Source organism: Cydia fagiglandana, chromosome 15 (genome assembly GCF_963556715.1).
Source record: "Cydia fagiglandana chromosome 15, ilCydFagi1.1, whole genome shotgun sequence".
NCBI lineage: Eukaryota > Metazoa > Arthropoda > Insecta > Lepidoptera > Tortricidae > Cydia > Cydia fagiglandana.
The window spans coordinates 8,527,262-8,550,161 of record NC_085946.1 but is presented as its reverse complement, the minus strand read 5'-3'; the positions used below and the strand labels follow the sequence as shown (position 1 = coordinate 8,550,161).

Sequence of the window (22,900 nt, the reverse complement as noted above, 5' to 3'; positions counted from 1 at the left end):
TTGAAACTCGTTTATTTTGCTATTTTTTCGCTGACTGTACATAAACAGGAAATCATAACTCCACGAAGTTTAGAATTTCAAATGAGCATAGGTATCTCTGTCACTAACAAATAAAGTTGGCGATAGACGAAGTGAAAGGAAACGACTGGTTATGAAAATTAAGATAAAGCCAGCTTCGACACCTCTGTTGTAAATAAAAATATAGTTATAGGTTATAAAATGGTATTTTTAAGTGTTAAAGGTGTATAATGGTAGCATTTTGGTGGGTTAGATAACCTATTTATAGTTATACAGGGTATACCTAGCTAGTCGAATAGTGGTCTCTAAGACAGTTCCTGCAAAAGTGCAAATCTCTCTTTGTTGGACTTAATTACAATATACGGTTACATACATACCTACATACACACAACTTCCATAAAATGTCTACAAACATTTTAAGTATTTGACAGCTACTCCGTATAAAAATTAACTGTCATAGAGACCATCATTCGACGCGATGGGTACAAATAGTAGGTATAATAAAATTAACCTAAAGTTGGACATACCTATGTGCCTACCTAGGTGTATGCCGTGTATGTATATTGTAGGTAGGTTAACGGTCTAGGTATTTGATTTCTGTACCATTTCGTACTTTGTCACAGGTCATGAGGTCACAATGACAATATTATTACGAGATTTTTATTTCATATATGTACTTACAGTTCGTTTTTTTTAGCATTAGAAATTAGGTAAACAATATTGATGTGTCTTTTAATTGAAAAGCACATTTTAAAAATAAGTTACGGCAAATATACAACAATTATGAATCTAATACAATCATTTATATTCTTCTGCTTTCATAAGTAATCGTTTTTGAATTTTAAAAAGCGTTTTTCAATTAAAAGCCATGTCAAGATCGCTTACCTTCTTGCAAGTTCTTTCTAATGCTAAATTAAACGAACTATAGTCAAAAGAGCCCACTGAACCTCGAATGAGCTGAATGCGACTTGATGTAGTAATATTAAGTTAGGTGTTCACGTGCGACACGTGACCGAACGTCCTTATAAAGAACATCAACGCGTTGCATACGTAAATATTAGGGATACAGCCGGGCTAGCACATGATTGCCGCGAGGGCGCGACAGTATCTCGCGTCGAGATAGACTACCCGTGCCTCTTTAATTAAAACAATTAGAAAAAGACGGGTAGTCTATCTCGCGGTGACATACTATACTGTCGCACCAATCATATGCTTGGCCTACAGTCATGGGTGTTTGTCTATTAATGTTATGGCTCCTCTACACGATGGGCCAGCGCCGGCCACTCCAAGGGAGAGCAGCCATGCGGTAAAATGAGATAGCAATATCACTTACTCCCTCTAACGCATAAATGCGTTCCTTGGAGTGGCGCTGGCCCATCGTGTAGAGGAGCCATTACTCGTAGGTACGTCTGCAATGCGCCTTATATGTAGTATAGGTACGCTGTTAATTAGATACTATAATTACGTTGGTTTTGTAATTTATGTGCAATTAGGTAGTAATAAGTTGCAGTAGTAGGTAGGTATCGTAAGGCCAAGGTCTATAGCAACGTGAGCGCCAAATCATATAAAAAAATAACACTGAAAGGCAACGAAGAATAGGTATTTGTAAACTGCAACCTAAAACGATTTATAGTAACAATAATTCGATATTAAAGTTACGTCTAATATTATATCACTTACATTTACATCTCGGACCTTCATGGTTCATGGCCATTCGTTAATGGAGACGTGCCTTAAGGTACGATGAAGTTTCTTTAACACTAAACGCATTGTCTACGGAACAGAAACACATTCGCAGATAAAGATCTTAAACACTTCCTTAAGTGGAACCAATCTCATCCCGCCCGCATTTAAACACTTGGCGTTGGCTTTTGTTCTTTTGAAAACTTTTTACTTGTTTAGATTGAGGTCGATCCCGTTATCGCTATGTTGGAACTGGATAGGTCGAAGCTTCGTAGGATAGGTCGCTGTAAAGATCCGAAAGGATCCATATACCTATTTTAAGGAGTGGTTTTTTTAAGTTCGCCGGTGGATGACGGGGCGGGTTATGATTTTAGCAGTACCAGGCGTGGCTCACTCCGCGATTTCGTCGCGTCGCAACAAGTTACAAGTACTTACATCCGAATCCGTCCCACACCAATTTTGGTGGCTGGCCATAGGCCGCGCGTGGCGCTTGAGCCACCTAGCGGTCATATCTGTCCTAATCGTAACAGACGCGTTTTGTTAGAGTGAATCTTCTGTACCTAGTACTATTATTTATTCTGTGGCGGTACCTATGTACTTTACACTTTTATATAAATGGGTATGTTTGTAGTGTCAAAACAGCTCGGTTTTTCGTTTCGATTGCTCAAATCGTTTTTACTGACATAACTACGCCGGTAATGTTCTTAACTTCTTATACAATTTTGAAAGCGGTGGATATATTTGCTTGTCGTATTAAATATATATAATAAATATATATAGGTATTTGGTACCTACTTATATCTGTTTTAAATCAAATTGAATTAGTCTCACGATTTTTCTAACGCTACCAACCTACTTCACAAACTTGTTCCATAGATACTCACCTACACGCAAGTCTCAACGCTCTAAGCAAATAACAGTATTTGTTTCTCGACGAAAATCTCAATAAATCGGAACTCGAAAGTACCTACTTGAAGCTACAAGAGGTGACTCTGCGCATTCCTGGGATGCCTCCAATTGGGCTTGAAGAGGGGAACTAAATGCTCCGATTTACCGATGATTTTTGGAAATTGAAGCTTGTGATACCGACCGGCGTCGGACGTGACATAGTTCAGCAATTTTATGAAATAGGTAGTTAGTTACCTATTAGATACCTACCACGAAATATAAAATACTGTATAAGTACATATCATTGCTATGCACTCTTGTCACTCCATGCAGTTTCACAAAAACGTGTTTATCTGCATACTTAACTTAATGTTGTAATTGGTATTGGTAAGTACGTTACTATAAATTGTCGTGCTTAATTATCGCTACTTCTTTGTACACAATAATTGATTGCAATAGCGTAATAATGTCGAAATACTAATGTCATTTTTAAATCCCAGACAAGTACGAAAATTAGGTACAGTTGGATTGGGCAGATTGAGTAGTAGATTGATCAATTAAACTGACCAAACTGTCATTTAAGTATCCGGGATAGGTAACTATATAAACGTTACCTTAACTAAATATAACAGGTATTGAGTACCTTCCCTACTAAGGCTAATATATGAATTTACAAAAAACTTTAACGTGATAAAATCTGATAAATAATTGACACGTGACGTTTAGATCCGACAGACTCTGTCGATCATTCACCTTTCGTTTTAGTTTTGTCGATGTGATAATATTACGATACGCTAAATGCGAATGTACCTAACTGTTCATTTTACGATTGGCTCTCGCAATCATCACCGTCGATGCGATTATCGATAAAATTGTAATGCATCTGTAAAACGCTTGATTTGTTTCTGCGATAAACGCAGCGTTAAACGCATGCATTAACGTTAACAGAATGTATGAAAAATGACAATGCGCTTATCGCTGCGTTTACCACGTGAAACAATATAAATAGTGTCAATTACTTTAGATTATCTAATGTAATATGGCTTTGTTCTTAAATTCCGTTGATCGCATGCTTTCAACGCAGCCACGGAATAAATAATATTTACTAGGTACAGAAGACTCACTCTCTCACAAAACGCGTCTGTTACGATCAGGACAGATATGGCCGCTAGGTGGCGACAGCGCTACGCGCGGCTTATGGCTAGCTACCAAAATTGGTGTGGAACGGATGTACTTTTAAGCTGGAAACAAATTATCGGACGCGGCTGACGGACGCGGCTCACAGCCGCGACTTATACCTATCTAGATAATGAATATACACTGAACTGTGCAAACTATCGGAGGTAAGCCGTGGACGTGACCTTGAGCCTTCGGACATCCGACAGAAATCTGGCGCGCTGGATGTTCCTGTCAGCCGAAAGCCACGTCCCGAACACTGTGCACACTTTTATGTCGCGCCCGTCAGCCGCGTCCGATAATTTGTTTCCAGCTTTAGCTACCTGTAGCAAAGCGACGAAATCGCGGAGTGAGCCACGCCTGACGCTGCGTTGCCTGCGTTTATCGCATAAAACAACCGCGCGCTTTATAAATTGGTCTTTCGATCCTTACGTTCCATAATACCTGTTTAAATAAAATATCATGCCCTTAATAAGTACCAATTTTGATGACAAATGCCGCACATCTCTAATAAAGATACAGATACGAAACATAAAGCCGTTTTAAGACATTTTAAGTTCCTTCTTTAACCTCATCGTCACGTACCATCATTCGTTTTTTTTTTCTTTTTTATTGCTCTTAAGGTCTTAAGGAGTATCCCCGCTGAGCAGTACGAGTAAATATTTTCTATAAAAACTGAAATGTTTAGAATGCAACATACTCAACATAGTGACTAAAGATGATAGACAGGTATACATTCTTAAATACAGTAAAAGATTATCTAAATTGCAATGACGATGCACCATGCACCCTTCTCAGTTTCTAGCGAATTATATAAAAAGCGAAATTCCTGGTACACACCGATAAACATCATGTATACCTAAGTTATTCTCAGCGTTACAATTATTTAACAGTGAACACTGAATTATTTGCCGAACCTCTAGTTTTATATCAATTGTATGCCGAGGAAAAACGTGCCCAAAACTCCTGTACGTATGTACAGTATACATATACCTATACCTACCACTATAGGTACATTGGCTCTCCGATTAAGACTTAGTGCACATTCACTCATTTGGCATTAACATATGCTGCGACACCGTAAGTACTTAATCATTCAGTTGCATCTTAATAGGTGCCTGCATCATTTTATGCTAAAACAACACATCTTTAACCACGCACACATCACGCAAGCGGTGTGCCGTCTCTCATAAGTATCTGTATACTACAACGCGCACATCTACGCACACGCATCCGGTGTTCTCAGACCTTTCTGTGGATTACGCACAGTTGTTAAAGATATTCAGGCCACAACAATGGATAGCTCGTGATCTCGACTCGTCAGATCTCGCACGACCAATATGAACACGTCTGGTGGTTTCATTCCATCTGTTTCCCAAGTCTGATAGGTGACGAAGAATAATTGAACCTCTTTTAAATGGTCGGGCATGTAGTAGAATTGCATAAAATTGTTCCATTGAAATCATTATGAGTGATATAAAACTATAAAATGAGTGCGATACAAATGTGTGCAGTTCGATTTTAACACGTTGCATAATGCGATGTGAGCTCAAACGGTTTTTATAGGTAGTAGCTATATTATTAATCAATACAAAATCGGCGTTGTTCGCTCAGTTCAATTTAAATTTCTCTATAATGTTATAAATGCGAAATAAATCTGCCTCTGTCAGAGATAAAATTTGGCATGTAGATTTGTAGAAACTTAATTCCGACGAACACTGAACAGTCGAACATGCTACTTTATTTATGGAAATCAACCCCCAGGGCGGGGAAATTACACAGAATCCCACGCGGTCGACCTGCGGGCACAGTTTTTATCGAATTTCGTAGAGGAAGCATTCCACGGGCTCTCCGCTGTCCCGTACAAACTTTCGCGTAGTAGAACTTTGTTTTCGGCGTTTAAATCCGATGAATGTTTTTCTGAACATATATTTTGACCTTTTGTCAAAGAAAAACACACGCCTTTCCTCCAAATCTTAAGGAAATTCGCGTTTGTACGGGATAACGGTTAGACAACTTCATGGAATGCTACAGAGACTTATGAGAATCAGTCTCACGCTCGATACCTGCATCATATCAAAGCTGCATTAAGGCTCATTCAGACGATGCGAGAACTCGCATGCGAGTTTCATTACATTGCGGTTTTTGATCGGTCGGTTGAATTGGACGTTACCAACAGTCCGCAATGTAACTATAATAAATAGCATGCGAGTTCGCGCGCCGTCTAAATCAGCCCTTAACCTTCAATAAAAGATCAATGAAATTTAGGAAAATCACTTTCGCCTCGATATTCCCAAATTTCGACGGCCAGAGTTGTCGAGTTCTCACGAGACGGCGGGCGGGCCCCGAGGAATCTCGTGAAAGTTGGCCGAGTGGATCAAGTGGAAGGCCGGAACTGGTTTGGTGAATCGGCAAGTGTAGGTGCCGCGAGCTAGGAAGCTTCGTTGGGACTTTTTTCTACCATACTTTTAGCTATACTACTACATCTTTCTTATAATACAGAACAGATACTAGAAGTACTTACTGCGTACGGAATTCTCAGTCTAATCTAACAAAACCGATATTTGATTGTTACCTAAGGGCAACATTCCATTTCTGACCACAGCTGCACTACTAGTACGAACGCGTCGGTGTTATTGTCACCTTAATGGTAACATTCCATTTCTAACCGCAGCTGCACTACCGGTACTGAACGCGTCGCTGTCATTGTCAATTTCCATAGTAAAATGAACAGTAATGCAGCTGTCGTTGGAAATGGACTGTCACCTTAAGTCGTGATTTTCCCTACCGCATGATCGTAGGCTATTCCATGTGTACGTATCTAATCCTCCAACTAAGTAGATATCCCTTTACAGCAAATAGGTGTTTAAATTAGCAAAATGTTCATATCTAATGTCAATTTCTTTATGAGTACATGCGTTGACGATTGGACAAAAGCAGCGATGAGAAACTCTTGTAAGACAATTGCAACCTTTCCGCATTATACTTTTACCTTGATTCCTATATCTAATCCGTTTGTTCTAATGTTATCTGTTCCCACCGTTATACAGAAACAGTGGTTTGCCATCGCGGGAACTTTGCATATCCGGGATATGTCCTAGCCGCTTTGTCTGTTGTATTCTAGGCTCTAGGCTATCTTTCTTAAAAATGGGAGACATCTGTAGGTGTTCAAATTCTTCGGCCACACAGTCAGACGCGGCACGGACACGCTAGAAAGGCGCATTATTACCGGGAGTGTCGACGGACGAAGGAGTAGAGGGCGTGCACCCAGTAGATTGTCAGATGTGGTCCAAAATATTACCCAGACTTCGCTCCAGGCAACGATGCAGATGGCCGAAGATCGAGAGGCCTGGAGAGCAGTGGTAGGAAGAATAACCCATAGGAGTGACGTCCCTCAGACATGAGGTCACGACCACAAAGTAGGTGTTCATAAACTTGTGTAATTTACATTATCTACTGCTATTATCCGTTTTTTTAGCATTAGAAAGAAAGTAAGCGATCTTGACGTATCTTTTTATTAAATAAACTATTTTTTTAAATGAGTCACATCAAATATGTAAAAATTATAAATCATTTACGACTATTTACATTCGTTTGCTTTCATAAGTAATATAAACTACTTTTTAAAAGCGTTTTTCAATCATTTTCAATAAAAAGACACGTCAAGATTGTTTACCTTTTTTCTAATGCTAAAATAAACGAACTTATAGAGAGGGATTCTGACGGTGTACCTATTTATTATTGTAACTGTATCTGTCCAAAAGCTACCTATGTTATGTACCTAATGCAATGTATCCGTTTAGTACGCGGGTTGCACTTATTATTCTCAACATCTCTCAGTGGCAGGATCGCCATGTGCGCCTGTGCGGGCAGTAGAGAAACAAATAGAAACTAGATTATTGGGTCTTAATTTATTAGAAACTATTTGCTGTTTTAACCGGTTAAAATACACATAAATATTCTGTGGTCTGCCTCTACATTTCATCAATTGTACTTTTCTTTTGTACCTTTTTACTGAGGTGTGCCAATAAAGAGTATTCTATCTATCTATCAAATATAGTCACAACTTCTCATATGTGATACGACATACGACATCCATTTGTTATTTCACAGCTTCATGTTCGCCCACGCCCGCTCGTATTTCCCCTGCTCATTTACCGGCTCATGAATGTCACTTCCTCACAGAATCCGACTCCTACTACAAACACGCATTTATCTTATTTCGGTCAATGCACTGTTTGAACAGTTCAACAATGTATGACGACAACACTCATTATGTCAAACCCGTCCAAGGTAATTAGGTAAATAAGGAATCTTACCTTATAGGGACAAGATTGCCTTTTTATATTAAAGAGATACCTTCGAAAGCCATTTTTAAATCTCACGCCCTTCCAAAGGATCTATGCTGACGTCTTAAATGGTGTTAGAGATGCACTCACACGTTGTAGCGTGCTACACACACACACACACGCATATAAAAGCCGGTACTTTTGGCATGCTGCGTCTGTAAGGGCTCATTTAGGCGGTGCGAGAACTCGCATGCAAGTTTCATTACATTGCGGTTTTTGATCGCTCCGTTGAATTGGACGTAGCCAACAATCCGCAATGTAGCTAAAATCGCATGCGAGGTCGCGCGGCGTTTAAATTAGCCCTAAGATTACTTTAGATGCTCTTTAGACGTCGGCAGAAGTAAACGGCTACACTACAGAAAAAAAACGGACTAGTGCGAGTTGGACTCTCCCACCGAGCGTTCCGTACTTTTTAGTATTTTTTGTTATAGCGGCAACAGAGATATCATCTGTGAAAATTTCAACTGTCTAGCTATCACGGTTCATGAGATACAGCCTGGTGATAGACAGACAGACGGACAGTGGAGTCTTCGATTTTACTCTTTGGACGTGGAACCCCAAAAAACTCTAGCCGAATGACACATAAACGTCAGCCTCACGTCATTTCATTTCCCCTCAATTTAGTCTTAACAATAACACTTTCAATAATTAATTCCGTCCGCACCGTATCCATAGGCGTGAATCTTTTGTGCCTATTTTAATGATGAAAAAACTCTCATGCGATTCCTCTCACGTGGCCTGGCCGCACCATTGTGGATTGTTTCAGCCAGCAGTCTAATGGCAACATTTAATTGCTCCAGCCTCATTGTCGCTATCTGATCTCACGACAATGGGCCGCGCAACAATGGCCGGGCCCTGAAAGTAATCCCTAAAGAAAACGCGAATGAAAGGCTTACGTTGATATTGGAGTTTTCCGGGCGGAATGCCGCGGACATATAATGCAGATTACGTTAACTCAAACAATCTGTAGGTACTCGTGTACAGAATTATAGTGGAACCTCCTCAGCCCCCTCACATAAAACCCTTCCTCAGCTCGAAAATTCGGTCAGAAATCGTGCTCGAACGTGGCTTGAACTGCATTTCGTGTCCCTACGATAAACCTCCGCAGAATGGACTTATAAGTCTTATAAGTTCAAGTTATTACTTACTTACTTAATGGCGCAACGACCCAAAATGAGTCTTGGCCTCCTCGTGTCGGAGGCAAAGTTCTAAGTAGTTATTAATTGATTAAAATTTAACGATGTATCTATTCACACATTTATTGTAGAAGTAACTGATGGCCTACCGCAAAAAAATATAATCGTAATTTCGCTTTCGTTATCTGCCTCGATTCGATCTGAATCATGATTTCGTTTTTCAGGGTAGGGCCTCTGAATATCTTAGTATAGGTATACCTTACTCCCCCTTACCTTACTCGAAAAAGTGAGATATATAAACAATATTTCACAAAAGATGCGCTGAAAGAAACATTACTTATATTATATTATATCTCTGTGCTGGCCATAGTCACAAAGTGTCGTGTGTCATACTTATGTACATTCCTTTACGAGCAAAGGGACCGATGTTTAGTGTTTGGCTTGGCGCGGGAATCGGCCTAGGTTTGCACACTTGCGTAAATATACGTGTAAATGGCATTGTCCGGGCTTATGTAGCTCTTATTTACATTTTATTGTATAGGGCCCCAGTTCGCAGTTGATGTGATTAGGCAATTGTTGCTTTTGTACCTCTACTTTGTTGATTAAACCTACACTTTCTGCCCGATTCGAACTTTAAGTTTAAGTGACGTTTTTGTTTGAAGAAACGTCACATGTGACACTGACATATCTAATCCATATCGTTTCTAGATCTATTAACTGACGTATCTTAAAGTTCTAGTCGGACCATTTCTATGCTATCGTACTGACACGAAAACGAGTCCATGTGTGCTATTCATGCTACTTTCCTGGTCCATTGTACTCGAATATCTATTATATCTATAGAATTTTAACTACCAAGTATAACGTAAAACTGGCATTTACCCACCATGTAAATTTCGCCACTGTGTTGCAAGTACGATCGCCACGGAGTAATTTATTTACATGGTGACTACCACGTGTTTAGTTTGTAGTTATATGTAATATGAATTACCATAATGCATATATCAAAATTGGGGTATTTTAGATATTTTTGGGATAAGGGTATTTTTAGTAGGAAACGTTTAATCAAAGAAAGATTTACTTACTTACTTACTCCTCTGGCGCAGCGACCCAAAGTGTGTCTTGACCTCCAACACGACTGCTCGCCACTGATCCCGGTCCTGTGCCGTTTCTCGCCAGTTCTCAACCCGGAGCTCGCGCAGATCAGCGTCCACCACATCCGCCCATCGATACCTAGGTCGACAAAAAACAAAAGAAAAAGGTCAAAGGAAGATTTAATGGAGCAAAATTGCATTTTTATTAAATATATAGAAGCGAGTGTTAAGACGAATGGAATGGAACAGTAAAACTCACCGTAATTTGATCGTCACGCCGCTTCGTGACTTTGTCACTACGAAATAATTAATTCCAATACTCGTAAAGTGGCCGAGAATCTTTCGGTAATATATTATCCAATACTGATGTATCAGTATGTCCAATTAGATAATTAACGCCGCTAAAAACTCATTATTAATTCACAGATAACTCACATTTCATTCGGCCAGCGTTTTATAGAAATTAAATAACTACTGTATAATTAAGCATCTCAAAGTAAGATAAAGAGAGAAAGTCTGTGTTGTAGCCATGAAAGTGGTAATTTATCTTACCGTATTATTACATCGGAAAATACTATTGAAGTTGTTTCTACACTTTCTTTCAAATTTAATTAGGTCGCACCCTAGTTACCTATTAGCACTTTTGTTTCTTACTCAACTTCAACTTAATTTACAAGGTTTGCTAATGTCCTAATGTTTATATTTCGTAAGTTTCGTAACATGGCGTTCCTTTTTCATCTAATCCCTACCGGTTTCATAAGGACTCGCATAGGGCCTGGTTATCTTATCTCAAAAATAGCCGTAGGCATACTTAGGTAATTTGGTGCTAAAGGCGTTCCTTTTTACTGTTCCTTGTTTACTTACATCGAAAAGCGATCGAAAAATAATTAAGATGCATTATAGTTCTCCGCTAGGAGCCCATAACTCGGTATTCCAGGCTGAGTGCATGGGCATCATTAACGCGGCGGCTGCCATCACTGCAAGGAAGGTAGTAGGATCCTCCATCCGCATACTCTCCGACAGCAGAGCAGTCTTAATGGCCCTAAAAAGCCATATAGTCACATCCAAACTTATACACGAATGCCACGAACGACTAATGGAGGTATGTCAGAACAATAAGATCACCTTACAATGGATCAAAGGACACAGTGGATCCCGAGGTAACGACGCCGCGGACGAGCTCGCCAGACAAGGATCGGGTGCGGGGGCGATAGGCCCGGAACCGATCCTCCCGATACCGTTTAGTAAGGTACGCTCAATGCTGCTGGCACGTACAGGGAAACTACACACAGAACACTGGCTAAACCAAACTGGATGCAGACAGGCCAAGCAGGCCATGCCTAGCATGAACGGTAAGCTCACAAGGGCGCTCCTTCAACTAGGAAAGGTTCGACTGAGTATGGTAACCAGTGTCATAACATGTCATGGACTTTTTAACAAACATCTTTTTATAACAGGTGTCACAGACAGTCCCCTATGCCGTGGATGCATGGAGGAAGAAGAAACAGCCTCTCACGTGGTGTTGGAATGCAGCGGATTGGCCCCATACAGGGCAAAACATCTCGGATCCCCGAGTGACCTCCCCGAGGTCCTACTCAACATCAAAGGTTTGATAGGATTCCTCGAGGAGCTGGGCTGGCAAGACTAGCCCACCCCCTATCACGCAAAATAGGCGCAAGACGTCGAGTTGCGGAAAATCGCCCGAGCTACAATACAATACAATAGTTCGAAGTAACTTAATAAATCTTATAATTGATATATTTAATGTTTGGACTATCCAAAGTTTGGTTTAAAAGTCGCAACCCCAAACCACTAACGCTCGTTTCATGACCTATCAGTCTTTTCGCTTAACAGCCTCGTTCCATAGATCTCGTTTTGATATTATGTTAGTATGTAGTTTGTATCAAGTTTACGGCATGCATGTAAAACTAACAGGCTTCGTAGATAGCGCCTTGGAATGTTTTCGGGCCCTGCCAAACGACTGGCCTACATTCCACGACAGTGTGATATTCGAAACGTTTCGCATGCTCATATGACTTGAATATATTATTTATTTTTGTGAAGCGGCGATGTAGATAATTATTCTACCCGATAGTGATGGTAAGCGGCAGTGCCGGATTTACCACTAGGCTGAGTAGGCTGAAGCCTAGGGCGGCAGATTTTAGGGGGCGGCAAATTTGGGTCAAACAAATATTTTATATGCAGTTCAGATAGGGTAGACCAGAATTAATTTGTAAAATTTAAATAACAAGCATATTTTGTCGATTTTGCCGCCCTCTGTCATGTCAAGACCTTTTTGAAGTACGGAACCCTAAAAATGTACCTGCCATTTTCTCGAAAAAATTTCGCGCTCGCTACGCTCGCGTTTTCATTTAACTACCTACATTATTTGTCACACATCTGACTACATAGTACATTGTAAATTTGGGATGGTCGTCGATTCTTGTATCTTCGTGGTATTATGGGTTCCGTTTTTTTCCTTTTGAAGTACGGAACCCTAAAAATTTACCTACCTACTATATTTCTACAAAAAAATTCGCGCTGGCTACGCTCGCGTTTTCCTTTTGCTACCTACATTTTATTGTGACCCATCTGACCATATCATAGAATGATAGCACAGAACCTAGTAGAAACGTCAGCGGTAATGTCCACGCTATCGGAGCAGCTTCCGTCTACTATACGGCTCATATGCGTCTACCGGATAAAAAGCTAGCGATCCATTTGTATAGCATAGTCTTTCGAGCAGACTCAATGCCAGACCCGACCGAACTCCTTAGTTATATCCAGTCTGACTGCCAATGCCTCACCTTGATTCTCAATGGCCTAAACCCAGCGGTACCCACTGGTCACCGATCAGATCAGGCAAATATAAAGAGGTTGCATCGTCATTGAGTGACAAAAACGGCCCATATAAATCTGTCTCTAGAATGTGACATTTGTGACGTCACCTTCCATGCATTTTAATATGGCTATGGTGTGTGTACTATAAAATTAAACGCCTCTGACAGGAAAATACTTTAAAAAACCTAGAGGCGGCAAAATCGGCACAGCCTACGGGCGGCAAATGTCTAAATCCGGCACTGGTAAGCGGACAATGTATAATCTTGCAATTTTATAAATTAAAAACAGAAGTAACAGAACATAATAACATTACCTAGGATGCGGTTTAATTACTATAATTTACAATAGGAGGATTAAAAATAATATTTTATCTACACACATATCATAAACTGTCTATGATGCTTTCAAAATTCGTAAATAATGGCCCACATTACGATAAACTATTTTGTTACAGCAAATTTCTTATCTGTGAAAATGTGGTAATAGCTTCATTACTATATCAAAATCGATTTGGTAATGCATTTCAAATTTCGAACATCTCTGAAAAAAAAGCAATTTGATTTGACCCCTATTCTAATATCAGTTGAGATGACGTTTTATTCGAAATCAAATGACAATTGCATACAATATTGACAAATCTCGCATGTAAGTTGGTATCGGACGATATGGTAATCGACCCCGACTCTAGTTTGTCTCTGAATTAAAAAAACTACGGATGCGTGACGTGCGTGAAAAATGTTTTCATTTGCCGCCATTTGACGTACAGTTTATCTTTTAATTAGTTTATAAGTAAAAAATAATTTGTTTTGTTGTTTTTAAAGGAACTATAGCAAATGTTTCGTGTAAAATGTGCGATAAAGATATTTCGGAGACGCCATCTCATATCCGCGAGTTCCGCCAGAGAGCAAAGTCGGCTGTAATATGAAGTTAGTGAATATATCATAGAAAGTTTATAATATGTGTGTAGATAAAGCAGTGTATGTAACTGTACATAATTAGGCATTAAAACACTCGTGTGATACTATTATGAAACTCATTTCATTCGTTTCATAAACCCACACTCGTATTTTAATGCCTTTCATTATGTAGCAGTCACATAAACTACTATAAGAAAACTGTCTAATAATAGTAATAATCCTTATACAGGATTTTATTTGTAACACGACATAGACGCTGATTTTAGTATCAACACAACGAACACAACACAAAATGCAAAAGATATCTAAGTACATAGTAACTACACTAATACATCCACACATACAGCACTGATTTAGTTTTTGCGCGTATAATATGGTATTACCTTAATAAGTTGTCACGCATATATCTTATAAGATATAAATCATAGTATCACATTTCAATCTCTTTATAAATGGCTAAGTTCCAGGTAACAGTAGAATTTTATATTAATTAGCATTTTAATTAATGTATTTCCACGACATACTAAAATAAAAATACATCAAAATAATAAGTAAATTTGCTCTAATTTCCAGTAACCCGAATTTTCCAGTAATCTGGCTCTCATTAGTGCTGGATTACTGATATTGCACTGTATACCTCAGTAGCTCAGTACATAGTAACTACACAAACCCATCCATACATCGCAGAGTTCTGATTTAGTTTTTGCGCGTATATGGCATTTCCTTAATGAGTTGTCAAGCATATATCTTATTATAAGATATACGAGGCCGGTGTATGTTAGATTGGCGGTTGGATGAGTTATCTATGCTAACGAAGGAACAAGCTCGAGTTATACCGGCTGAACGGCATTTCTGGATAAACTAAGGGCTTCGTCACATCGGTTATTGAAAACATGTGGTAATAAAAGAAGACGAGAGAAATGAATCTCCAGAACGTCTTCTTTAATTATGAATGAAGGAATGGTCACATAAAGCCTGATCGGATTGTATCAGAAATTGAAAAAAACCTGCATTATAAAGTAAATACTGGAGGACCTCATAAAAGTCTGGAGATGTACCATAACCCAGATTGATTATAATGAAAATGACGTCTGCTGAAGAATTCAAAGGAATAATAAAACAATTTGACCCGAGATAAGTAAGTTCAATCGTTCTCGTCTATTCATGAGAGGAAGTTTTATAAGATAACTATAAGTTTCCAAAATATCGGTATCGACACTTCATGCAAATCTTCCAATCAGCAACGGCCAGTCTGTAAATAGCCAGGTCCCAACCGACGTTTGCCGACATTTGCTGCCGACACTAACGTATCCGTATCCCAGCAGCGTCCTTGCGCTATTATCAGTCCCGAAATTCTCGGAACGTACCGTACCTAATGACGTCAGGGATCCTGGAACGTCTTTACATTATTCAAAGGCAATTAAGTTCCTACCACATTCGTGAAACGTTTTGTCTTGATTTTTAACTTGTTTAGTATAACTTGGTCTCTAAATTCGTAATGATATTGAATTAGACGTCCCACTGGTTTTGCACTGGTCAGAGTTGAGTTTGAAGTGAGGTTAGACTCTGAATTTGATCAGTCAGTCAGCGATCAAATAATTCTAATACCTTTCTGATTCAGAATTTCGTTCAAATGCTTATATTGTCAGGTTTATTGCATTAAGTATTAATAGAACCTTACGGTTTCGTGGAATTAGTGATTTTCTAACAGTCTATTCAAATAAATACCTATTACATCACGCTTGATATTAGGTAATACCAAGTAAAAAGAGATTCAAATTTTTCGAAATTATTCAGAAATCTTTACCCTTATTCGCCAATTCGAATTTGTACATCCGTATTTGTGGATAAAACAGCGATCGAAATGTATTTAAAAGTACCACCTGTATATTACCTATGTCATACAAATAAATTTTGATTCATCTATACGGCTAGACGTGCAAAAACTACTAAGTAGATTATTAAATATAATAGGATTATAGATGTCATACCCTATTACAGTCAGTACAGACGAACAATAAGTACACTCAGAAACATTCCTCGTCAGTCTGATGAAACGAGAGTTCCTATAAGTTTTCAAAATGACGTCTATTTGTGGGGTCATAATCTGCGATTTACACTGAACTCCATATAGGTGCCTCAGCTTTATACGCGTGCTAGTAGTTACTGGTATCTAGCAGTTGTCGGCACGCATCCGCCTCTCGTGACCAAACTAGTTTCGATATGGAGCGAGCGGTCCTATAAAATTAATAAGGCCATGCAGCCTCCAACGTGTAATATATACACATCGAATTACATATAGCGTCGGTGGAATCATCCGATTAGCCACGGTGGGCCTCACAATGGTAGTAGCGCTCTAATAATAATATAGCGCTTATAGAACTTTACCACACTACCAAACACTAAAATTCATATTCTTGATTGGAATGTGCTGTGATCACGACAAAGTTGTATACGGGTTTATAACAACAAATCGGTCCAAATTGGGTGACATGGGCCTCTAAATAAAGCTCAATTAATATATCTTGATAGCTGTCATGTACTTTCTATAAACATTACGCAAAGCGGTACACGTGATATAGATTACATAAGACTAAGATAGCGGATTATTTGTAATAAAATATCGCTTAATAATATTATGAACGCATGCGTGTCATATTAAGTGCGTCGTAAGCCTTATTTATTTTGTTGCTAGATTAGGTACGTTACTCTGACATGTGAGAATATAATCCTTTTAGTTAAGTGGTGATTGTCACAACTTTTGTAATAAAGAACTGTTAAAATATTATTACGCCTTGCGCTTGTCATTTTGTAAATGAATACCAAGAGGTGCCAATTGCGAACTGTGATCTAATAAACTTTATATAACTAGGAATACTATAATACCTTCAACCACGCAACCTCATGAAATTCAACCTACTCAAAAATAATTTTGATGACTTACCTTTGTTGAGTGTGCAAAGAAAAATCGGCAATATTAGTTTGTAATTAATTTTTGACAGTAACTTAAGGCTTCGTCAGTCGTCACACAGGCGCGTTTTCCGGACGGGACTTGAGCGGGGCCCGCCGCTTTTACAACATATAAAACGCACACGCTGTGAGACGGAATCTTTATTCTACACTTCTTAGCCATTAAGCACATTGCGAGAGAGGTGGTAACGACCCGTGACGCGGCATATGAGATAATTATACTAGGGTTCCAGGAGACAACCCGCCTAGACAACTGACCTTAACAGCTAAAGGTGTTCTGTCAGTTGCTCAGAAGCGTGCCATTAAGGCACCTGTATTTTTTTCATCGATTATGCGCTTATAACAGCTGATGAGCTGACAATGTATTTGCTGTGCCAAAAGGGCTCAACGAGTATTCATCGCGCTGACGAAAAGCCTTTCTGGGTTTTAGATAGTGTGCTACATGTGTTTGTAAAGGTCGTATACCTTTTGGGCAGTTCGTTGTGTTGTTAATAGTTGGAGTTGACAAACGGTATAACGATAAAATTTGTTTAATGACTTCATAGGCCTCTATGGACAGTGGACACGCGACTAGCTATGCAAACATATAGCGATATTCTATACGAGTATACAGGTATCATACGCAGTTAAGGCCTCAGTTTTTTAAATAAAAGGGCAATTGAGTGTGTCTACTAATCCGGCATTGGAAAACACCAAAATAGGCCGTCTAATGTCTTTACACTAAACTCAAGTCAGTAACAACGTACCAAATTACCTTTATCCCTTCATTTATTACAACCATACTACCGAAGAAATAAAAATACAATCGAAAGTTCCAACATGAGCATTGACAGTTAGGTCGCGTGCTCCCGACGTGACGGCACAACCCCGGTACCTGTATTTTATTAACTCACACCATCAAATCCAAAACGATCTAAGTACTATACACATTAATATGCTTCTGGGCCTTATTGTTCAACGCTACGCCATATACAGCCCTCGGCTAAGTACCTGCCTATAATAGGGTTGTGGTTTTGTGTAATTTGCTCAAAAGGAGTAGCGGAGTACAGGTATTAATGGAAATTATGAACTTTGCATTTTTTTATTTTTGTAGGCGTTTGAGACATGACAAGTTAAGAATAGGATGGATAAAAGTCGAATCAAGTAGCTCGTTTAGTTAAGTTAAACGAATTATATATTATTAACGTCAACAAGTTTATAAATTCTTTTGAAAAATGAGCGATAAAGTTTTACTAAACACACTCAAGATCATGAAAACTGGCCCCATTGTGTGGAGTTTTTTTTATGAGATGTGACCCGATTTCATTGTTCTTGAGTGTAGTTGGAACCGCCTATCGCGGAAGCGGCGCTCTCAATCCTTTGCTACCCACGCGCTCTCTGTATTTCACCGTTGCACAATTTTTAGATCAGCCTTCTACGCACGCTAAGCTTAAAATACTTATAATAATATACTTATCAATAATACTTATTTATTATCGAGCATCGTACCTGCATATAAAAAAATGGGTGCTTTACATTTGTTATAATTACTTTTCATATATTATTGTTTGATATATCGTTATTTTGAATAACGTAATAAATGGCATACTACCGTAATACCTAATTAACGGTATACATAATGTTATTATTGGTATAATGGTCATAAGGTATATTTACACTTCGCCTAATATACATTGCCATAATTATTACATACTCTAAAGCATGTTATTTGTTATAACAAGTGACATCACATAATTATTTATATGGCATAATAGTTGCATGACATAAATGTGTTAGGTTAGGTTGGAACTGCGACTCCACACAAACGAATAACTACCTTACAAAAGGTGGGTTAGGTTAGGTTAGAACTTTGACCCTCCGTAGAATAAAATTCTCGAGCAAAAAAAGTGGTTTAGGTTAGGTTTGAACTGCGGCCCCCGCAGAACGAAAACCGTGAAAAAATTGGTTCGGTTAGGTTAGAACTGCGACCTCCCTAAAATAAAATAGCTAGCAAAAGCAGTAGGTCTGACTAAAAAGTACGTAAAACTACGTTATCAGTAAAAGAAATATGTCAAAAAATGTTATACATTATATGTATTTATACTTGATAAAATTATATGAAGTATTACGTTATACAAAAATATAATATAACAAATGTAATTATAAAATATGTCTATATACTATTTGAAAATTATATTACATTAGGCATTATATCAATCACAGTTTAGATGAAATCACAATATAATAAAGGAAACGTATAATAAAAATGACATTATAACATACAATAATATATCAAGTGGCGTTATAACAAATGTATGATAGTTTTTTTATAATTATATTAACCATTACACACCCTAAAAAAATAAATCACATCAATTACAAAATGAAGCATTGGGAGACACAGTTGAAAAGTTGACGAAAATGTTTTGGCGCTAGGTATTGTGCTAATTCTTCTACAAGAATTATCGGTCTTCAGCAAGTATTACTTAATTAAAACAAACTGTATTTTTTTGGTTTGTAACTGAATTAAAAGATACAAACCAAAACCTCATAATCAAATTAGTAGTTAAGTTTTCTTAACTGTAAGTAATTAGGATTTATTTACAAACAAATATTTTATACCTTTCTATTTAATCTAAAAAACACGTGATACAAAAATATTTGATTTCCAGTAGGCAATGGCTCCTTATCACCAACCTAACACAACACGTGTTGCAACCAAGCGTGGTATAAATACAAGTAGGTATAGTAGGTAGCTTATCTCAGATAAGAGTTAACGTGTGGTCCAGTTTAGTATGCTCCATCAACCTAAACCTTATTGCGAAGAAATAAGGTCTACCAATGATCAGTTAGTGTTGCTATATGACATAGATTGTGCTGTGCTGTACGCATTATGCCATAATTTTACGGAAACTACCTTAGAAATCAGATACAAGATTTATAAAACATGGAAGTAACGTCAATAAATAATGTCTATATTTCATATGTCTTGTTAACGTCGTATAAGGAATGTTTTATGGTCAGATTTGAACTGTAACTGAATAATGGTCATGGCTATTATCGAATTTGGTTTGCGGTCAACTGCGGGTGCTCTTACTATATTTGGTGAATACTCGTATATTAAACAGGGAACGGAATTTAGTTACATTATCTGAGTAATAACTCCTCATCTGTATTTACGGATCTCATTTGAAGTACAGAAACGACCTTACATTTTTTAAACGTTGTTTTAAGAAGTGCGTCAAAATACTATACATTTTTAAGAAATTCAATGTACCGAGTATTAAGTTATGCCACACAAGGAGGTGGGTTTCCACCTCCACTGAATTTGCTGAGCCAATTTTATTAGTTCTTGACGGCATGGTATTTGTGATTTACCAATATGATAACATTTGTAACATGCCGCCGCTGATGTATGAGTGGACTTTACCGAGAGTAAAATTCTTAAACCAACTAAGCGACATCTTTTAAAATCTATAACTGAATGTTGATTAATATAAATTTATTAGGTTTCGAATATGAAACTAGTTAATATATGTATACAAAATTGCATTGTGTTTTGTGTTAGCTTGCAATGTATACAATTGTCAACTTTATTAATACATCGGGAATCTAAATTAATAATTTTAGTAAAGTCCTAAGAGCTAAAGCTACTCCGCGAAAGTCCCACTCAAGTGCTAATTAATTTCTCCAGTTCGCCCTCGAGGTCTCGCTTGCTCTAGTAGATGTCCGCAAATGTACCTAGGTACCAGGGATGTTGCGGATGTAGATTTTTTGACATCCACGGATGCGGATGCGGATATTTAAAGTTTCACATCCGCGGATGCGGATGCGGATGTTGGTACTTAAAAAATGTCAATAATTAAATTTTTAGCATTTTTTATTTAAAAAAAACGAAACGTTAATAAACAGTAACTTGGCTGACTTTTCGGGATCTAGACGATCTCGTTTTAAATAATGACGAAATTACCTAGCACTTACGCCGCCGTCGCCGCCGCTAATACGTTCCTGTTACCGACTTGGTCGACATCCGCATCATGCGGATGCTCCGCATCGATTTTATGCGGATGCGGATGCAGATGCGGATGTTGAAAATAATGCAGATGTTCCGCGGATGCGGATGCGAATATCCGCAACATCCCTGCTAGGTACCTACGTTCTCGCTTCATAGTTAACACCTCGGCTGCATTAAGGTTACATGCCGGTTGGAAAAACATTGCTGCGTAGCGTTTCGGCCGTTTCGGGACTGCATGTAGTAGGAATTGGACGATGTCACTGCTATAATTATAATAACGTTCATAAATTGAGAGACAAAACTAAATGCTCCAATCGCGTCAGCAATGTATCGATGGCAACTCAAGTAATCAAGAAACTTTACCATCAGCCGTTCCCTGGAGCGTGCTGTGCGTAGGGTTACCAGATGTCAGGAATTTTGGCCATTTGGCACGAATGCGGCCGGAATACGAAAATATCAGGAATTTCAGTGAATGAAGAGACTTTTCTATTATGTACCTAAAAAGGTATATTATTCAAATTTACTTACATAAATCCAAAACGAATCAAAATTAAACAATGTATCAAGCATACATAGATATAGAGAAGCTTACCGTTATGAGCACCTTGAAAAATATTCGCTAATCAGGAATTTTGTCAGGTAATCCCAAATTTGGATCTGGTAACCCTAGCTGTGCGGCAGTGTGTTCGCAATCGGAAATTTCACTGCTCTCGTGACCTCAGTGTTTTCAATTACATCATGAGTCAGCCGGTCGTTGGCAAAGTTCGCGGATCGAAATGAACTCCACAAACCGGTGGTATTTATTTGATATTTTTAAGATGCACAAAATAAATATGCGTCATTTAAAAATAGTATATTTGACGACCGGTCTGGCCTACTTAGTGGGTAGTGACCCTGCCTATGAAGCCAATGGTCCCGGGTTCGAATACCGGTAAGAGCATAAGGGTAAGCAAATTTATTTATTTTTTAACTTTATTGCACATAAAAAAAGAGTACAACAGGCGGACTTAATGCCGCTGTAGGCATTCTCTACCAGTCAACCATAAGGCAAAACAGAAAAGCGTCAAGGTAGGTGCAGTGAGAAATAAACAGAAAAAACATAACTTTTGAGCGAAGTAAAATATCTAAATTTTGAAATACTATAAATACCTAATTTAATTACACCTTATGACTATGACGTTAATGAATGCCATATACCTACTGAGTTAGCTCGGTCCAACTCTAGATTTGAATGTGTGTGTGTGTGGTCTCGAAGACTGCATTGTTTTGAAACGAGCCCATAGTATTGTCGAAATGCATAATTTCGAGGAAACAACCGTAATGCGACCCTCCGCGGATTGAGCAAGCGGAATTCCAACAAAAGCGATTTTATGCAATTACGCCTAAGTTGTCTGGAGAGTTATTACTAAACCGAGCGCGGTCACGCCGCCGCCTATAAGGTCTGCCGCGCGCCTGCGGATATGACCGAGAGTTCATAAAGATTGTCCTTACTGATGCCATATAGCAGCGGTTCTCAAACTTTTTTGGTGACGGAACCCTTTTGGCAAGCGGAATATTTGACGGAAACCCAAAATTAAAAATTTTGGTTCATCACTGTGGACCAGATATACCTATAGAAGAGCTGGTTTTTTTCTTATTATTACAAGTATATTTTCGCGGAACCCCAACAGAGGCTTTGCGGAACCCTAGGGTTCCGCGGAACACACTTTGAGAATGGCTGCCATATAGAAATAAGCAAGCTTAGAGTGCTCACTCCATAAATAGATAAAAACCCATTTGTTAGTTATGAGTATTAAGCTAGTTTTAAACTTATTATTATTAATAATATGTTTCA

The 22,900-nt window shown here is 38.5% G+C and overlaps 1 protein-coding gene across 3 annotated transcripts in view; it reads left to right on the top strand.

Annotated features, from left to right (window-relative positions):
- Positions 1-22,900, top strand: part of LOC134671299 (apoptosis-stimulating of p53 protein 2-like) — a 408,163-nt gene that overhangs the window by 100,829 nt on the left and 284,434 nt on the right. The gene's annotated exons all lie outside the window — the stretch shown is intronic.